We start from the raw sequence: 20,963 nt of genomic DNA, 5'->3' as shown, positions 1-20,963 counted from the left end.
ACAGGGAGTGGACTGCTGAGGACTGGGGTAAAGTCATTTTCTCTGATGAATCCCCTTTTCGATTGTTTGGGACATCTGGAAAACGGCTTATACGGAGAAGACCAGGTGAGCGCTACCACCAGTCTTGTCTCATGCCAACTGTCAAGCATCCTGAAACCATTCATGTGTGGGGTGGCTTCTCAGCCAAGGGAATGGGCTCTCTCTGTCTTGCCTAAAAACACAGCCATGAATAAAGAATGGTACCAGAATGTCCTCCAAGAGCAACTTCTCCCAACCGTCCAAGAGCAGTTTGGCGATCAACAATGCCTTTTTCAACATGATGGAGCACCTTGCCATAAAGCAAAGGTGATAACTAAATGGCTCAGGGAACAAAACAGAGATTTTGGGACCATGGCCTGGAAACTCCCCAGATCTTAATCCCATTGAGAACTTGTGGTCAATCATCAAGAGACGGGTGGACAAACAAAAACCTTCAAATTCAGACAAACTAAAAGCATTGATTTTGCAAGAATGGACTGCTATCAGTCAGGATTTGATCCAGAAGTTGATTGAGAGCATGCCAGGGAGAATTGCTGAGGTCCTGAAGAAGAAGGGTCAACACTGCAAATATTGACTTGCTGCATTAACTCATTCTAACTGTCAATATAACCTTTTGTTACTCATAATATGATTGCAATTATATTTCTGTATGTGATAAAAACATCTGACAAACACACATAAAAACCAGAGGGCAGCAGATCATGTGAAAATATAATATTTGTGTCATTCTCAAAACTTTTGCCCATGACTGTAAGGCTTCATTAGGACGTCAGTCCCATTTTCAGCGATATACGAGAAGGGTCTTCAATTTTCTCCTATCAAACATGAAAATCAGAAGGCTCCAAGATGCAACTAAGACGGCATCTGAACACTGATGGATTTTTCTCATTAGCCCAATTATTTAGATTGGCGATTTTGATAAGTGACTCAGATCAAAAATTGGACATGTCTCCATATTTTGGTGCAGACCACGAAATTATTATCATATATAAACTAGCTGAAGAAACCGGCGTTGCCCTGGCATAGTAGCTAACTGTGGTTAGTTATAACAAATTATAATGATTATCCTCTATCCCATAGTCCAGTGACCATATATCCATCACACATCCTCCATCCCATAGTTCTGTGCCCATATACCCATTATGACATTGTCGATACACACAGTTATATATATATATATATATATATATATATATATATATATAGCTGAGTGTGTGTGTGTGTGTGTGTGTATGTATCACCAACCAATCACGAAGCATCTTTCATTTCAAGAGAGCTGTTCAGAGGAAGCTGAGCTATGATTGGATGCTATGAGCAACAATTTTCCTTGCAACCAATCACTCAGCATCTCTCATTTCACCAGAGCTGGTTAAAAGAAGCCGAGGTGTGATTGGTTGCTATGAGCATGTTTTCCCACTTGACAAGACCTCAGCAGACACTGACATGGTGGGAGAAATCTAGCATCCCTGGGAACATAAGCTCCCAGCCATTGTCTGCCCCCCAAAAAGGAGCACAGAGCACATGACAAATGAATCTCCCCCTCCTGTGCCCATATATACATCCGCCATCATATAGGCACATCTTCCCTCTTAAAGGGATCATTGGTATGGAAGTCAGAGAAAATCCATCCAGCGCTTTGGTTTTGACCCCAGGCCTCTCTTAAAGGAATCCCTGGTATGGAAGTTAGGACAGTTCCACTAAGCTCTGTGGTTCTGACCCCAGGGTCTCTTAAAGGGATCATTGGTATGGAATTTAGGGCAAATCCACTGCGCTTTGGTACTGAACCCAGTCCTTTCTTAAAGGGATCTCCGGTATGGAAGTCAGGGCAATTGCCTTCAAATGCTCTGGTACTGACCCCAGGCTCTCTTAAAGGGATCTCCTGCATGGAAGTGAGGGCAAATCCACTCTGTGCTTTGGTATTGACCCCAGGCTCTCTTAAAGGGATCTCCTGCATGGCCTCTCCGGTATGGAAGTTAGAGCAAATCCCTCAGCGCTCTGATTCTGACCCCAGGGTTCTATTAAAGGGATCATTGGTATGCAAGTCAGGGTAAATCCACTCAGCGCTCTGGTTCTGTTCCCAGGCTGACGGGATGATGTGGGATATTAGGAGTAGTAGTCCAGTGGCTCTGGCTGATGAGATGATGTGGGATATTAGGGGTAGTAGTCCGGTAGCTCTGGCTGACAGGATGATGTGGGATATTACGGGTAGTAGTCCGGTGGCTCTGGCTGATGAGATGTGGGATATTGGGGTAGTAGTCCGGTGGCTCTGGCTGACAGGATGATATGGGATATTAGGGGTAGTAGTCCCGTGGCTCTGGCTGACGGGATGATGTGGAATATTAGGGGTAGTAGTCCGGTAGCTCTGGCTGACGGGATGATGTGGGATATTATAGTGAATGTGGCTATGCGGAGTGGGCGGGGCTTTACACTCAGATTATATAAATATTTTTTTTTTTTTCATTATAATTTGTTATAACTAACCATAGCTAGTTACTATGCCCGGGCAGCGCTGGGCTCTTCAGCTAGTAGATAAATAACAATAGATAACAAACAGGACACGTGAACAGCCCCATAGCTTACAATGGGTACAAGTTCTGTCTGTCAAAAACAGGTATAGAAAGCTTATGTGAAAAACATCTGAATGAGCCCTAAAACATATTGCCCTTCACTTCCTGCAGTAAGAGAGGTAATCCAGCACTGTTTAGTCCGTGTGTTGCCTGGCCAGCCCAATATACCATTGGGATTATGCAGATCAGGCAATTCTTTATTTGGGTTGACATGATGGATAACCTTCCCTATCTGATACCATAAACTCTATCATTAATCACAAGGAGCTTTCTGCTACTAAAAATGCAATCAGAGCAGAATCTGACGGATTGGCCGATGCCAAGGAGACGGCATCCATCGCTATAAATATGCAACATATTGATACAATGATGGACCAGCTGGTAAACTGTTGCACGGGGCGGGCACTTTCCACATTGTCCGCCATGACTTCTGGTTATAGTGGAAGAGATAACATCTGGTTACTTCTCAACACCACAATGTATCACATAAAATAAAACAATAGGAAACCGTTCATTGTACGGACTCACAAAGATCTGTGTGACCAGAGTGTTTCAGACACATATGACCAGACGCTTACAGGGTAACCAACGTTTTAACTTTTATTTCCTAAATCAATAGTGCACATAACATAAATAAATGAGTCTTTGTAATACATCTTATCAGAGAGATCTTCTCCTTTCTCCTCCCGGACTGATTATTCACTCTTAATCAACGGGTAAAATCTGTCATACTTGTATTCAGTGAAGCCAGGTTTTCCCATTACTGGGATAGGAGATGGCAGTTTGGGTTTTAAACATTCTATGGTGAGGGGACGAACTAGAGGCAGATGCAGAGATTCTGCTGAAAGTTCTCCTGAAACCACAGTTAGAGTTCTCCGTAGAACCTTATGAGCACCAACTGCCATCTCCTATCTCAGTAAAGGGAAAGTCTGGATTCAAAACACAAATTTTACATGCGAATTGAGAATGTTGATCATTAGCGATCAATCCAGGAGGAGGAAAAAAAAAAAAAAAAAAAAAAAAAAGCAGCTCTCTCCGCTATGGAAATGCTATACATTTCAAAGTTTCTTATGTACTAATAATTTGGGGAGCACAACAAATTTAAATGATGTTTACACTAAGTGATTTAGTGCATTATTTCTATTTCATTTTTCTTTCTAAGACTTTAGTTACACTGTTTTGAATACCAGTTGTTTGAGTTTTTTTCCGCTATATTCTCACATATTCTCCATTTGATTTCAGAATGAGCGGCTACGCCACGCTGGGGGTAAGAGGGCACCCAGAGACCACCCTACTGCTGCCTCTATTCATTACATAACATGATGAGGGGCAGGAGCTCCAAGGCAGCCACGCCAAATGGTGCACAAGAGGGCCAGAACGGTGCAGATAATGAGAAAAGAACAAGAAGTATTGGAACACTTGCACTGTATATGCTATAGGGACTAATAGATAAGACTTTTGATGGGAGTGCACTGTCTTCAGAAGGAAGCACTGTCTTCAGAAGGAGTGCGCCTCTCCCCAGCCTCACAGCTTCCCAATTGCTGGGAGGTGGAACAGGCGCTTCTGATTGATTGACAGCTCAGACGAACAGCACCTGTATACTGCTTCTCCAAACTCAGCGCTCTCCGAAGCTCCTATATGTGGCAGCCTGGCATCTGCAGCATCAGAAGAGCGCAGGGGGACTGAAGACGTCAACTGGAAAGCTGCAATACCTATTTATATCGATGTAGGAAGATGGAAATATCCCTTTAAATCATTTGATTGTGACGTACTGCCAGAACTGGAAGTCCACACACATTACATATATAAGCACAGACACAATTCATGGGCAGATATTCTTTGTGTTATCATCAGGATGATCCCCTGTAAAGTACAATACCCATCAGGCACCGGGTAGTAGTGCTTCCTCCATAACTACTGGATCGCTATCATTGTAGAACAATGCCAGCGACCAATGCACCAGGTCTCTACAGCAACCTGCGTGCTGCTCCGGGTTAACCCATTAAGTGCTGCTGCTCTGAACTCCAGGGATGGCAAACAAGAGAGTGTGGGGAGTCAGCACAATGAATAACACCGTGCAGGTAGTGGATGCAGAGCCCAGATCCTGCATCTCCAGGGTTTTTACCGACAGCATACCCTAACTCAGCATGTTAGGAGCGCTCACCTCTGCTGACGTGTCACTCTTAGGAAAGCCTTACATTTCCCATGAAATTATATTTCAGTTGCCTCTTTTCCTTTAAAAGGGGTATTCCCATCTCCAAGATCCTACCCCAAAATGTAGTAAATAATATCATCTAGCTCCAATTAGCTAATCAGAAGAATTATACTATATGTCTATGTCGCTTACACCAAGTGCAGTAGCTTAGGTATCCATGGTTACAACCACTAGCAACTAATTATCACTATATGAGTGGTCATAACCATGGATACCTACGCTACTGCAATGCCCTGCATATGGAGTAAGCAACACAGCTAATCAGAAGAACTATATTGTATTTCTAATTGGAGCAATTTGCTAATATTATTATTATTCCACTTACTACATATTGATAGTATCTTGGAGATGGAAATACTCCTTTACCTCTTCTTTAGGTTGTTACTCTGTTATTGCTCCTGAAAATGTATTCATTCAATGACAACTGGATATTACCACCCACTTTCAAAAAGGAGGATGTCCATATATAGTCTGATTATTGTCATCACTGATTGGACCATATAAGGACACCCCCCCACATGTCAATTTATTCATAAAACTATCAGGAGGAATTATAGAGGAGTAGCACAACACAGTTCTCAAAGAAGATGCCTCTGATGTGTTATTCCCCGAGGAATACAAATTTCCTACAATAGACGTAGTCAGGAAAGGGCAACAGGTCTTTATGGACGGTCAGCATAATGGTCGATATAAATTGTATGACCGATTCCATGACACCGACTTATAAAGACGTTATGGAGAAGAAGTGATGTTTCAGATCCTGTAGCTGGAGAATCAGAGCTATCTATTAGCTCTCCACCCGCCAGGACTGATGAGTGGGCCAGGGGTCCCGAGCCCCTTGCTCCTTCTTAGGGCAGAATCTGATCAGCATCCTGCCACTCCATCCAATGTCTACAGTGCTGACATCCCTTCCATTCCAAGACCCCTGAGGCTGGCCCAGTGATTGTGGGGGTCCAGCAGTGGAACCTCACACCTGACTTGTGCATAGGGGGTAAAAGCTCATTGTGATGCCAAACCAAATCTGACATCCAGCACCATTTAGGCTAGTATTGTTGGTCATCCGGCACAGTTCACACCATTGGTTTTCCTACAGATCCTTCGGTAAACAGACGGTCGCTTTAAAAGAAAAATAATAATCTCTCTCCTTGTACAAACAGCACATCCGTAGCATCAGCACTGCTACATCGGTTGGGATGAAGGCCTGGCCCGCATTATACACTGCCGCAGCATACCGCACAGCGTGCGCATACGACCGCACGGATACGGGCCTGGGCAATTTTACCCTGCAACCCAGTTCATCAGTCCAGCGCCTGAGCCAATGGCAAGTGCTGCCAGCCTGTCCAATCAGTGGCTGCTGCTGGCCCTCATGTGCTGCCATCTACACGTATGTTACCCATCATGTTGGAGTCAATGACATATCCCGGGATATATAACATACACTGCCTCCATATAACCTGGCGCTGACAGCTGCACCGTGGGCCAGGTACAGCGACAAAGGACCAGATGTGAGGCTCACAAAGCCAGCTGCTCCATCCTCATCAGTCATCCATTAACCCTCGCCGGTCTGTAGGGACCGATGACAATGCCCCAGAAATGGCACAGCGGGGGCACACGGATCAGTGCATGGCACACCGTAAACCGGGCATGCGTCCAAATTCATCTCAGCAGCGCTGGCGATATACATACATGCATCACACATAGTCCATGGCGCAGTACAATACATAGCAATCACACAGGGTGACACCATTTTCTATGTGCCACAATGCAGTGCCCCTCCTGGCACCACTGTAGAGTGAGCGCGGCTACATGGCGGCACAGATCCCAGCAGCCATGTCCTTACCTCGCTGACTGGCTCCTGCCTGGCTCGGGTGCACACGCCGGGGGATGGAGCTGCTGTCACTGGCTCATCTGCTCTCCATGACACGGCTCAGTGGCAGAGATGCTCCGGCTTCTTGTTCCTGCACCGGGCGGAAGTGATCCCCTCACACACAGAGCTGCGGAGACGGGCGGCTGCAGGGCGCACCGCACAGCCCTCCTCCTCCTCCTCCTCAGCTCCGCTTCCCCTTCTCTACTTCTCCTTTTCATTAACCCCTTAGTAACCCTCAGTTTACCTTATAACCACCATGAAGGGGACATTAGGGGCTTGGTGTATGACAACAGTGCAGTTGCCTATGGCAACCAGTCATCTTTTAGCCCTTGTGTCACTCCCTGGGAAAGGCCATTTCTTCCTCATTCTGCAGTTTTACCATTCACTAGAATTCTAGTTTTAGAATGGACGATTTACCTCAGTAGGAAATTATATTCGGTTTTGGCGGTTAAAGCTTCGGGTTCAAAATGGCTGAGAAACTCAATGAGGAACCAAACTGATTTAATCGCAAATCCGAAAAAAAAACACATTTATTATGCTCACCGGTCTCTGCAGACCCCAAATAGGGGGGCAGCATAAAACACAAAAGCTGTTATTTACCTGCGCCTCGCTTTGCATCAGCTCAAGTGAAGGACGTGGCGCTGGCGGGCCTTGCATAGGAGAATACCATTTTTTTTTCTATTTTTTAATCCCTACCTAGCCCTCAAGAGAATTCATCCTAATGGCCCGAGGATTTTCCATGAAATTAGCCACAAAATTGATTTGTTACTAATCGATTCGCTCACCTCTAGTTGTGTCATCTTGAGTGAGTAAAGTTGAAAGCAACCTGAAATAATTAGTGTAAAGTTAAAGATGACACATTTCCTTTGTATTTTAGGAAAAAAATATATATACCTTCATTTTTCTACATTTTAAAAACTACAAAAAGGAAAATGGTCTGATGCAAAAGTTTAGGCACCTTTGGATATTTGTGTCTCAAATAACGTTGACCAAGGTTTCAGACCTTAATTAGCCTGTTAGGGTTATGGCTTGTTCACTATCATCGTTAGGAAAGGCCAGATGATGCAAATTTCCCAGCTTTATAAAAATTCAACCTCTAAACTTATGAAGGAAAACAGCAGCCATGGGTTCTTTTAAACAGCTGCCTAGCACTCTGAAAATGAAAATGGTGGAGGTCCACAAAGCAGGAGAAGGCTATGAGAAGATAGCAAAGTGTTTTAAAGTTGACTTTTCCTCAGTTCAAAATATAATTAAGAAATGACAGTTGACAGGAACAGTGGAGATCAAGATAAAGCCTGGAAGAGCAAGCAAAATTTCAGTGACATCTGCTCGTAGGATTGGTAGAGGTGTTGTGAATTCGCTTTCTGGGCTCCCTCTGGTTATTACTGAAGGTAGTGGAGCTGGTCAGATCGACAGAGGGGTTCGAGTTCTCTTTCTGGGCTCCCTCTGGTGGTTACTGGAGGTAATGGAGCTGATCTGATTGACAGAGGCTTGCCACCTGAAAATGATGATGACGATTGGAGATTTGGGGTTTCAGATTGGGATTTAAGACAGCCGACTCCCTCTATCCCTGCTGGTGATTTGCTTCCTTTTCCTCCTGAGGTCTGATTTCTCCAGCTCTGTCCCTGCATGTTCAGCTAAGTGGTTTATTTGCTATTCTGTTTACATTTGATCAGGTTTTGTCTACCTCTTCTTGTTGCGGGTCAGCCAGCTCCGGCTGGGGCTGTGCTGAATCACCGTCCATATGTTACTGCTTGTGCCAGTTTGTCTTATCCCCTGTTAGATTGGTCTCTTTTTGCTCTGTTTTCAGAATATACCAGAGTGCTGATATAGTGGGGGGCTATAGTCGTGTGACTACAGTGTTTTTTGCATCAGACGTGTTGGACTTTTTGCATGGTTTTTTGAGTGATTGCAGACAGTGTCTTTCCTTTCCTGTCCTGTCTAGTCAGTGTGGGCCCCATCATTTGCTCAGTCTATTTTCCTGCCTGTTTGTGTTTTCATCTTGTCTCACCGACAATATATGTTTGGGGGCTATCTATTCCTTTGGGGTCTGCTCTGGGGCAGTTTAGATTTCCCCTTTCTTGCTTTAGGCTTAGTTAGCTCTCCAGCTGTGCCGAGGCGTCTAGGATCATCGTAGGTACGCTCCACGGCTACTGCTAGTTGTGTGGATAGGATCAGAGGTCTGCAATCCGCTTAGTTACCAACCTCTCTGGTTTTCTGGTGGCTTAGCCTGTTCCTGCCATCCTCCTCGGTGACCCATTCATAACATAGAGGGGAAACTCAGAACCCACTTTTCGCTTGACCACAAAAGACCTTCAGAAAGATTTAGCAGACCCTGGAGTTGTGGTACATTGTTCTACTGTTCAAAAACACTGCACAATAATTTCCTTTGTGAAAGAGTCATCAGAAGAAAACCTCTCCTGCATCCTAGCCATAAAATTCAGCATCAGAAGTATGAAAAAGAACATCTAAACAAGCCTGATGCATTTTGGGAACAACTCCTGTGAACCGTTGAGGTTAAATAAGATCTATTTGGCCACAATGATCAAACGTATGTTTGGAGAAAAAAGGGCACAGAATTTCAAGAAAAGAATATCTTGCCAACCATTAAGCATTTTGGTGGATCAATCACGCTTTGGGGTTGTGTTGCAGCCAATGGCACGGGGAACATTTCATGGTTGGAGGGAAGAATGGATTCAAGGAAATTTCAACAAATTCTCGATGCAAACATAACACCATCTGTAAAAAAGCTGAAGATGAAAAGAGGATGGCTTCTACAAATTAATAATGATGCTAAACACTCATCAAAAGGCGCAAGCTGAAGATTTTACAATGGCCCTCACAGTCCCCTGATTTGAACATCATTGAAAATCTGTGGCTAGACCTCAAAATAGCAGTGCATGCAAGACAACCTAGGAATCTCACAGAACTGGAAGAATTTTTCAAGGAAGAATGGATGAAAATCTCTCAAATAAAAATTAAAAGACTCTTGGATGGCTACAAAAAGCGCTTACAAGCTGTTAGCCAGTTAAACATGTTAAATGCCGCTGTCAATCTCTGACAGCATCATTTAATGTGATCGCACCGGAAGCGCATCACTAATCCCGCCCATCGGCTCCCGTGTCAAATGACCATGGGTCGCCGATGGATTGGCATTACAACCTGAGGTCTGCAGGAGACCCCTGTGGTTGTCATTGCTGGATTGCTATGAGTGCCGCCCAGTGGTCGGCGCTCATAGCAAGTGATCATTTCTGCTACACACAGGCGATCTGATCATCACCTGCATGTAGCAGAGGCGATCAGGTTATGGCAGATTCTAGTCTCCCATGGAGACTTTTGAAACTTGCAAAAAGTTAAAAAAAAAGTTTTAAACAATATTAAAAAACTAAAAATAATATAAAAGTTCAAATCATCCCCCATTCAAAATAAAGCAATAAAAAAATTAAAAATACACATATTTGGTTTCGCCGTGTTCACAATCGCCCGATCAATCAAGTTGTAAAAAGAATTAATCCAATCGGTAAACGACATAGCGAAAAAAAAAGAGTCAAAACGCCAAAATAACAATTTTTTGGTCGCCGCAACATTGCACTAAAATGCAATGACGGGCGATCAAAAGATGACTTCTACCTTTCTGATTCTCTTAACCTTCTGGCTCTAACTGAAACCTGGATCCAGCAGTCAGACATCACCACTGCTGTTGCTCTTTCATATGGGGGACTACACTTTTCTCATACCTCAAAATCAGACAATAAAGCAGGTGGAGGCGTTGTTCTGCTCCTATCCCCCATATGTACCTTTCAGCTTATCCCTCAAGTACCCTCACTTGTCTTCCCTTCTTTTGAGGTCCATGCTGTCAGGCTCTACATCCCCTTCTCCATGCGAGTGGTGGTGGTGTATCGTCCTCCCGGCCCCTCCCATCAGTTCCTGGATCATTTTGCCACCTGGCTTCCACATTTTCTCTCCTGTGACATACCCACCCTCATCATGGGCGATTTCAATATCCCCATTGCTCTTCCCCTCTCCCCATCTGCTACTCACCTTTTATCTCTAACCTCCTCGTTCGGCCTTTCGCAGCTTACTAACTCTCCAACGCATGAAGATGGAAACTCCCTCGACTTGGTCTTCTCTCGTCTTTGTGCAGTGGATGATTTCGCACTCCCCTCTCCCGCTCTCTGACCACAACCTTCTTTCATTCTCTATCAAGAACTGCAATCCCGCTCAGGTCACCCCCACTGTACATACTTATAGAAACATACAGGCCATTAACACCCAGAAACTTATGAAGAACTTGCAGTCATCATTGGCCCCTATCTCCTCCCTTTCATGTCCTGATTCTGGACTGAAGCATTACAATGAAACACTTCAAAGTGCCCTGGATGAAATTTCACCTCCTATACATAGAACAACACGACACAGATGGCGACAACCCTGGCACACCCTGCAAACATGTTTCCTGCAGCAGTGCTCCAGGTGTGCCGAACGTCTGTGGAGAAAATCCAAGCAACACGAAGATTTCATCCATTATAAGTTTATGCTTAGAACATACAACACTGCCCTTCACGTCTCCAAACAAACCTATTTCAACACCCTCATCACCTCACTGTCCAATAACCCTAAACATCTCTTTGACAATTTTCATTCCCTACTCAACCCAAGAGTGCAGGCCCCAACTACGGAGCTTCGAGCTGACGATCTGGCCAATTACTTCAAAGAAAAAATTGACCATATCTGACAGGAAATTATCTCCCAATCACCTCATACCATGCATTTTCCTTCCTCCCCCACTGCATCTAGCTCACTCTCTGATTTTGAACCAGTCACAGAAGAAGTAAGCAGGCTCCTTGCATCTTCTCGCCCATCCACTTGCATTAGTGATCCAATTTCGTCACATCTCCTCCAGTCCCTTTCCCCTGCTGTCACCACCCACCTGACAAAAATATTTAACCTCTCTCTCTCTTCTGGTATCTTTCCCTCTTCATTTAAGCATGCCAGCATACATCCACTACTTAAAAAAACCATCCCTCGACCAAAACTGTGCCGCTAACTATAGACCTGTCTCTAATCTTCCCTTCATCTCTAAACTCCTGGAACCTTTGGTCCGCTCCCGTCTTATCCGCTATCTCTCTGATAACTCTCTTCTCGACCCTCTCCAATCCGGTTTCCGCTCTTTACACTCTACTGAAACTGCCCTCACTAAAGTCTCTAATGATCTTCTAACAGCTAAATCTAATGGTCACTACTCCATGCTAATTCTCTTGGATCTCTCTGCAGCATTCGACACTGTGGATCACCAGCTCCTCCTCACTATATTCCACTCCATCGGCGTCAAGGACACCGTTCTCTCCAGGTTTTCCTCCTATCTCTCTGACCGCTCCTTTACTGTATCTTTTGCTGGCTCCTCCTCCCCACATCTTCCACTTACTGTTGGGGTTCCTCAAGGATCGGTTCTAGGTCCCGTCCTCTTCTCTTTGTACACTGCCCCTATTGGTCAAACAATCAGTAGATTTGGTTTCCAGTACCATCTCTATGCTCATGACACCCAATTATATGCTTCTTCTTCTGACATCACGCCTGCCTTCTTAGAAAACACCAGTGATTGTCTAAACGCTGTGTCTAACATCATGTCCTCACTATATCTGAAATTGAACCTGTCAAAGACTGAACTCCTTGTGTTTCCTCCCGCTACTAATGTACCTATACCCGACATTGCCATTTCCGTGTGTGGTTCCACTATTACTCCCCAGCAACATGCCCGTTGTCTTGGGGTCATACTTGACTCCGAGCTTTCATTCTCCCCCCATCACTGGCTCGCTCTTGCTATCTGCACCTCAAAAACATTTCTAGAATTTGACCTTTTCTTACTTTTGACTCCGCAAAAACTCTTACTGTTTCTCTTATTCATTCTCGTCTGGACTATTGTAACTCTTCTAATCGGTCTCCCTCTTACCAAACTCTCCCTCCTTCAATCTGTCTTGAATGCTGCAGCCAGGATCATATTCCTCACCAATTGTTACACCGATGCCTCTACCTTGTGCCAGTCATTACACTGGCTACCCATCAACTCCAGAATCCAGTACAAACTTACTACCCTCACCCACAAAGCACTCCATGGCTCAGCACCACCCTACATCTCCTCCCTCGTCTCAGTCTACCACCCTACCCGTGCCCTCCATTCTGCTGATGAGCTGAGGTTAGCATCCTCAATAATCAGAACCTCCCACTCCCGTCTCCAAGACTATACACGTGCTGCGCCATTTCTTTGGAATGCATTTCCGAGGTCAATACGATTAGACCCCAATCCCTACAATTTTAAGTGTGCCCTAAAAGCATATTTATTCAGACTGGCCTATCGCCTCAGCGCATTAACCTAACTATCCCTGTGTGGCACAGTCAAAAGTTTTACCATATCCAGGTTCCCCGCATCATGTTCCCACATGCTTTATGCATCCATTAGCCCTCTGTGTCCGTACTGTTACACACTTAACACTGGTCCGAACAATGAAGGCAACTATTACCACCCACCTTTCCTGTCTCCCTTTTTTTCCTCATAGATTGTAAGCTTGCGACCAGGGCCCTCATTCCTCTTGGTATCTGTTATGATCTATATGATTATTGTTATGCTGTAATGTCTAGCATCTGTACAAGTCCCCTCTGAAATATAAAGTGTTGCGAAATATGTTGGCGCTATAGAAATTAAATTATTATTATTATTATATATTGCATAAGCACCAAAATGGTGTCATTAAAAATGTCAGCTCGGTGCACAAAAAATAAGCCCTCACACAACCCGAGATCACAAAAAATGGAGACGCTACGGGTCATGGAAAATGGCGCTTTTTTTTTTAAACAAGCTTTGGATTTTTTCCACCATTTAAATAAAAAACAAACTATACATGTTTGGAGTCTGCGAACTCTTAATCACCTGGAGAATCATAATGGCAAGTTAGCTTTAGCATATCGTTAACGTGGTAAAAAAATCCCCAAAAAACAGTTGTGGCATTTCACTTTTTTTTCAATTTCACCGCACTTGGAATTTTTTTCCCGTTTTTCGAGTACAAGATATTGTAAAACCAATGGTGTTGTTCAAAATTACAACTGGTTCCACAGAAAAAAAGCCCTCACATGGCCATATTGACGCATAGCTAAAATAGTTATGGCTCTGTGAAGAAGGGGAGCGAAAAACGGAAATGCAAAAATGAAAAAGGGATGCGGCGTGAAGGAGTTAAAATGTAAAAGATGAAATTTTTTTTTTTGGCCTAAAATACAAAAGGATATGTGTCATCTTTAACTTTAGACCTTTTAGAGATTATTTAATCTTCAACATGCTTAACTGTTCAAAATAATCATAATTTTGACCAGGGGTGCCCAAACTTTTACATGTCAAGACATAATATCCTGAGGCCGGACTGGTCTGGGGTAATATACACCCCACCAACGAGTCTTGAATAATTGACACCACATCAGACTTGTCTGGGGTAAGATACATCCCCTCAGACTAGTCTTGGGTAATAGACACTCTTTTGAAAAGTCTGGGATAATAGACACCCCACTAACTAGTCTGAGAAAATAGACACCATGTCACATTATTCTGAGGTAATAGACACCCTGCCCAAGTATTCAGCGATAATAGACACACCATGGGACTAGTCTGTGGCTTTAGACTCTACACAGACTAGTCTGGCATAGACACACCGCCGACTAGTCTTGGGCAATAGACACCCTTCCCGACTAGTCTGGGATACTAGACATCTCATCTGACTATTCTGCATCAATAGACACCCCACCAGACTAGTCTGGGGTAATGGACATCACACTGGACAAGTGTGGGGTAATAGACACCATGATGGACTAGTCTGAGCTAATAGACACCACGCCTGATTAGTAGGTGGTAACAGACACCACACCGTCTAGTTTAGGGTAATAAACAACAAGCCGGACTAGCCGTGGGTGAGAAATTCATCTGTTGTGCCCGCCACGTTACATGAAGGTGGGGGGTGCTGGCTGGGTGTAGGTTACTTGAGGCCGTGCTGTTAGGCGTACCTTCTCCGGACCCATCTCACTTGGTCCCTCTGCTCTCTGAGCTGGCACTTTCCTTCTCTCTGCGTCTCTGTAATGCTCTCTGTCTGTTCTGCAGGATCACGCTATCTCTGTCATGATCTCTTTTCTCTCTTGCCACACAACACCCACTGCATGCCGCCCTGCTGAACACTCTGCTCTAGCTGCAAGCTAGGCCCTGTTTGAGTCACTAACAGTCACTATCAGGAAGTCTTCCCTTATCTTGCTACATAGCGCCTCCCTCTCTGGGCTAGTCCCATCACTTTCCTATGTCTTACACTACAAACTGTCTGTTGCTGGGCAGAACTCAAGATACAGTGGAAAACATTAAAATGCATCACAACACAATTCACGTTAGACATAGAGTTGAGCGACTTTGGTCGGATGGGGTTTCATGAAGCAAAATTTGTTTCAGATGAAACTGGTCCGACTAGGGCAAAAAAAGTCGGAGTTTCATCCGAAACCCGACCCCAATGCAAGTCAATGGGGAATAAAAGTCGGCATTGAGTGGATGAATGTCATCCGCTCAATGCCGACTTTTATTTCCCACTAGCTGAAGAGCCCGGCGCTGCCCGGGCATAGTAACTAACTGTGGTTAGTTATAACAAATTATAATTATCCTTCATCCCATAGTCCCGTGCCCATACACCCATCATACATATCCACCGTCCCATAGGCCCGTGCCTATATACCCATCATACATATCCTCCATCCCATAGTCGAGTGCCCATATACCCATCACACATCCTCCATCCCATAGTCCCATGCCCATATACCCATCACACATCCTTCATCCCATAGTCCTGTGCCCATATACCCATCATACATATCCACCATCCCATAGTCCCGTGCGTATATACCCATCATCCATATCCTCCATCCAATAGTCCAGTGCCCATATACCCATCACACATCCTCCATCCCATAGTCCTGTGCCCATATACCCGTCATACATATCCTCCATCCCATAGTCCAGTGCCCATATACCCGTCATACATATCCTCCATCCCATAGTCCAGTGCCCATATACCCATCACACATCCTTCATCCCATAGTCCTGTGCCCATATACCCATCATACATATCCACCATCCCATAGTCCCGTGCCCATATACCCATCATACATATCCTTCATCCAATTGTCCCGTGCCCATATACCCATCATACATATCCACCGTCCCATAGGCCCGTGCCCATATACCCATCATACATATCCTCCATCCCATAGTCGAGTGCCCATATACCCATCACACATCCTCCATCCCATAGTCCCATGCCCATATACCCATCACACATCCTTCATCCCATAGTCCTGTGCTCATATACCCATCATACATATCCACCATCCCATAGTCCCGTGCCCATATACCCATCATCCATATCCTCCATCCCATAGTCCAGTGCCCATATACCCATCACACATCCTCCATCCCATAGTCCCATGCCCATATACCCGTCATACATATCCTCCATCCCATAGTCCAGTGCCCATATACCCATCACACATCCTCCATCCCATAGTCCAGTGCCCATATACCCATCATACATATCCTCCATCCCATAGTCCAGTGCCCATATACCCATCACACATCCTCCATCCCATAGTCAACCATTATGACATCATAATGAGCGGCGGGGCTTGCAACCTATGATGACATCAGCGTCGCCATGGCAACCATTATGACATAATAACGAGGGGCGGGGCTTGATACGCACACACTTTTTCCCCATTATGTAGATAAGGGCAAAATTGTTTGGTGAATTGGAATGCGCGGGGTTAAAATTTCGCCTCACAACATAGCTTAGGACACTCTCGGGGTCCAGACGTGTGACTGTGCCAAATTTTGTGGCTGTAGTTGCGACGGTGTGGATGCCAATCCCGGACATACATACATACATACACACACTTGAGCTTTATATATTAGATTGACTTGCATTGGGGTCGGGTTTCGGATGAAACTCTGACTTTTTTTGCCCTAGTCGGACCAGTTTCATTTGAAACAAATTTTGTTTCATGAAACCCGATCCGACCAAAGTCGCTCAACTCTAGTTAGACATTATCCTCACAATAACGCATGACATTATACACACTACACTTTACATTGTACACAGTACTGATGTCTTCAAAGGGGAACAGGGCGATATGTTCAACTCCTGCAAACAGACACCGGACTAGTCTGGGGTTAAATGCACCATGCAGGACTAATCCTCGATAATTTCCATATAGAGAGATATGCTATGAAAGTATTTTTTTCCCCACACATCACGGACGAGTTTTGGAACAGCAAGCAATTAACTACAATAGAGAAAGAGGGCTCTAGAGGATAATATTACAGTTTGGGGGAACATGAGGGAGCTGACAGGTGTCCTTTAAATAATCAGCTTTTGAAATGCCTATTAGCCTTCATGTGTTAAAAATATAAACTCGGCATTACTCACTTTCTCCAGCTCAAATGGTTTCTCTCCCCCATTCCCAGTTCTTGTTAACAGGCTGCAGCAGTGATGTCATGATTACAGTGAACGTGACTGCAGTGCTCTGCAGTTGTGATGTCACCAATGCAGCCTGAAAACAAAGATTGGGAGCAACTTTAGGGAGGCTGTCCTGGACCAAGGCAGAGTTTATTATTTTAAACATTAACTAGACAATGGGCATTTAAAAATTAAAAATAGAAAACCCCTTTAATGAAGTTGGCCAGTGATATAACACTGATGCTGCACATCAATATTGCTGGCATAAAGTGGTTCTGGGCATAAAAACTTTCAAAGGGTACTGATTTAAATAAGTAGGATTTTTAAAGGGTTAAATAACAGTGGGTCACAGATCTAAAACTTAAGGCACAGAAAGGAATTCAGTCAGCACTAGACTAATGTGGTTCTAGGCTTATTAGTTGGCATTGAAGCAGGCAGATGGTCACATTTTACTAATCTGAATAAAAATGGGTAATTTCAAAAAGTTACGTAACTTTCACCCATTAGGATTAAACTAACAATGCATACGTGGAGATGCGTAACCATTGGCATCAAAGTGGGCAGGAGGCTTCTCTTTAGTATATCAATCAAGTAAAGTATTTTTCTAAAGGTTTAAATGAATTTGGCTTAAAAAATCATTCAACTGCAGAACGGTTTTGGCATAAGTACAACCAACAAAATGGGCAGTCAGATGCTTTTTTTTACTACTATTTCAAAATAATGGGTGGTTTTTAAGGGTTAAATGACTTTGTGCCACTGGTCTCCAATACATAGTACACACATAAGGATGTAGTGCATTAAAATCAGGTCAAGAACGGAAGCAGGCAGCAACATTTTACTCTTTTGAATAAGTAATGGGTATTTTCAAAGGGTTACATAACATTGGGCCACTCATCAAAAAAATGAAAATGACAAGCACCTCATTTGAAAATGAAATAAATGTACATGTGCAGGTTGCTGTGACTGCTTTGAACTACATAAAAGCAAAAAATGTATATACAAACATTGAATCTATACTTAGAAAATCTAGTGCACACTGATCAAATTGTGAGGCTATCTGATCTGCCAACAACAAAGGGACCTTTTTAGATGGGAATCTATACTGCTAGGCTCACTTCTTCTGAGTCAAGGCCTAGAAATATTCAATTAAAAACAACCTTGGATAGATGGAAGGACTGCTCAGTCTATGTGCACATAAAGCTTTTTAGGTGGAAAACATCAGAAAAATAGAAAAATGGCTTGAAAAAACTTATATTGTAAACCACTTACCTGTTATGTTCAGTGTTTTGTCTGTTTTCTTCTACTTCAGATTTTAAAAAAAAGCCATATAAAAATAAAGTTTATGTCACTTCTTTGAAACAGCTCTTGATGGAATTTGCTCCACTCTAAGCACTGTCCAATTAATAGACTAGAAAAAATGCTATAGGAAATAAACTCTTCAAAAGCACTTCAAGGGTACGCGCACTAGGCGTCTTTTCCAAGTTGTCTCTGCACAGAATTCACCTGATAAAGCACTCCTTAAAATTAACATTGTGCACAGGAATGTCAACTCAACATTGCTGTGCACAAGTTTGATGACACGGGACGGTAGGGAAAAGGCAGGAGACGTGGAACCTGGGCCTCTGAACTGCCCCTCAGGCTAAGGAGGTGCCCTGACTTTCCTTAACTTGGCAGTACACTTGATGGTAGTGAGGCCCAAATCCCCAACCTGTCCCTATCTCCTGTTTAGCCCTGAGCTAAACCACCAACCCCCTCCCCAGGAGGTGAGACAGGGAATAAAGTGAACTGCACCAAATAACACACAAGGGAAAATGAAACAGACACCATGGGGTTAAAGCAACTAAAAACCCCCTCTCCACCAGGTAGGTCCAGTCTTCGCCAAGGTTGGTTAGCAAATGACCAGTATTACCAACAGGGAGCAGCAGCAGCTGACGACCTCTTATAGGAAGGAGGGGGGAGGTCACGACCTGCTGACTAATTAAACATGTAGTAACACCAGCGGCCACCGGGGCAAAACTCCATATTAACCCACGAGGCCAGAAAGGAAAAAGGTTCATATAAGAGAGTCCAGACTCTGCCACAGATCCGAAAATGGATCGTGACAGTACCCCTCCTTCAATGAGGGGCCTCTTGACCCTCAAAACTGCACCTCACCGGAAAACTACCTACAGTGAGGACGCCTAGCTACAACAGAGTTCACTTCAGCAACTACCTGACTCTCAGGTTTATGGCAAACGTGGGCAGATGGGAGTGGCCACGTATGCTCCAGAGGCACCACAAATCTCCAGAGCGCCGACTTGAGGAATGAGTTGTGTATGGGCATTACTGGGGGTAACTCCAGCTGATAAGTCCCCAGGCCGAGAATGGCCGACACCCGATACGGCCCGATCACCCAAGAACTCCAGACCCCTGCAGCACACTTCCACTGGATGTGTGGCGCCCCTGAGGGTTCAGTCGCCACAGAGGTACTGCACCTCCTCCTGAGGTGTGGTGCCCCACTATCCAGGTAAGGTGGAGACACCACACTCCAACACCTGCACCCCACACCACAAAGTAGTGTAGCAAAGCACCTTCGGCAGCTCCCTGCTTGGAGTGTAGCCTAGCACCCCTTCGTGGCTCCCTGCTTGGAACACGAAACATGCTGGGAGGTGGGAGGAGCTGGGTTTTGCACTAAAAGAGTAGGAAGAGTTTAGGAGTCAGTCAGTCTGACAGAGAGAGAGAGAGTTTGAGAGATCCCCAGGAGAGGGATGGATGGATGGAAGTGCTGCAGCAGACCTCAGTCACCTGGGTCTGCTGGCACAGGAAAGAGACATTTTAGAAATCCTGATTCTCCATAAGAAGGAAAGGATTAGTACGTAACGTGAGGAGAATAAGAGAACAAGGACGAGGGTTAGAGGAGAACCCTTCCCAAGTTCTAAGCACAAGGCCGGGGCTCGGTCCCCGAGGTTGTATGGATACTAATGGTCCTGCAGCAGACACCGGAGGAATAGAAGTAGTGACCACTTTATTCCCACACAAGACTTGGGGGCACAACAGCAACGATAGTGAGCTGGGACTAGGTAGAAGGAGTCTCCGAAGTAGGCTACAGCTGTCTGCCATACAAGTAGAGTTCATAAGAACATCTGACAGGAGGAACTCCAGTGTAACTCAGTACTGTGAGTACTTCACTCAAAGGCGCTAAGAGGGAGACGTTCAGAAAAGGCACATATGTTGGCAGAGTGTTGGAAAGGAGTACTTCATCCTGCCTGGAAGTTGGCTGAGCTCCTGACCCGGAGGACACGGCACGGATGCGGGCACCTGTACCACAACAGACTGTGAGTAAAGCTTTGGAACTACATGCCCTGGTGTCCTCCACTTATTCCGGCGCCAACCCGTCCAGCACTGCTACATCCCTTGCGCCCGACACTACACCATCTAAGTGTCACTTCACCTACTCTGCCCTGGGACTATAGCCCTGCCTGTGGAGAGCTATAACATCATTGCTGCACCACACCATCTGTCCCAGAGGATCTGTCTGCAGTGTCGGCTTACATCTTCATTGCCGAACACCACAGGTGGCGTCACGAATCACTTATAAATTTTCACCACCATAAGCACACTGAAACAACCCCCTTTGGTAATGGAGCCCCAGGGCCACGGACCGGGTCACTGCTACCGTGACAACCCCCCGTTGAGAAGATCAACCGGCCCGGTACCGAGTGCCCCACAGCCCTGGTGAGTAAGGGCGCTCCAGATGCTTTTCGTGGACA

At 44.8% G+C, this 20,963-nt stretch overlaps 1 protein-coding gene across 3 annotated transcripts in view; it reads right to left on the bottom strand.

Annotated features, from left to right (window-relative positions):
* Positions 1-6,885, bottom strand: part of PAK3 (p21 (RAC1) activated kinase 3) — a 228,843-nt gene extending 221,958 nt beyond the window's left edge. For 2 of the 3 annotated variants that reach the window (XM_073547658.1, XM_073547655.1), the window contains exon 1: positions 6,662-6,885. The gene's annotated coding sequence lies outside the window, so the exon portion shown is untranslated. The remainder of the gene's footprint in view (positions 1-6,661) is intronic. The other variant, XM_073547657.1, reaches the window with a different exon arrangement.
* Between the last annotated feature and the right edge of the window lie 14,078 nt (positions 6,886-20,963).

This window comes from Dendrobates tinctorius, unplaced genomic scaffold (genome assembly GCF_039654945.1).
Source record: "Dendrobates tinctorius isolate UK_male_01 unplaced genomic scaffold, ASM3965494v1 ptg000154l, whole genome shotgun sequence".
Taxonomy (NCBI): domain Eukaryota; kingdom Metazoa; phylum Chordata; class Amphibia; order Anura; family Dendrobatidae; genus Dendrobates; species Dendrobates tinctorius.
This window is presented reverse-complemented; position numbering and strand designations above follow the sequence as displayed.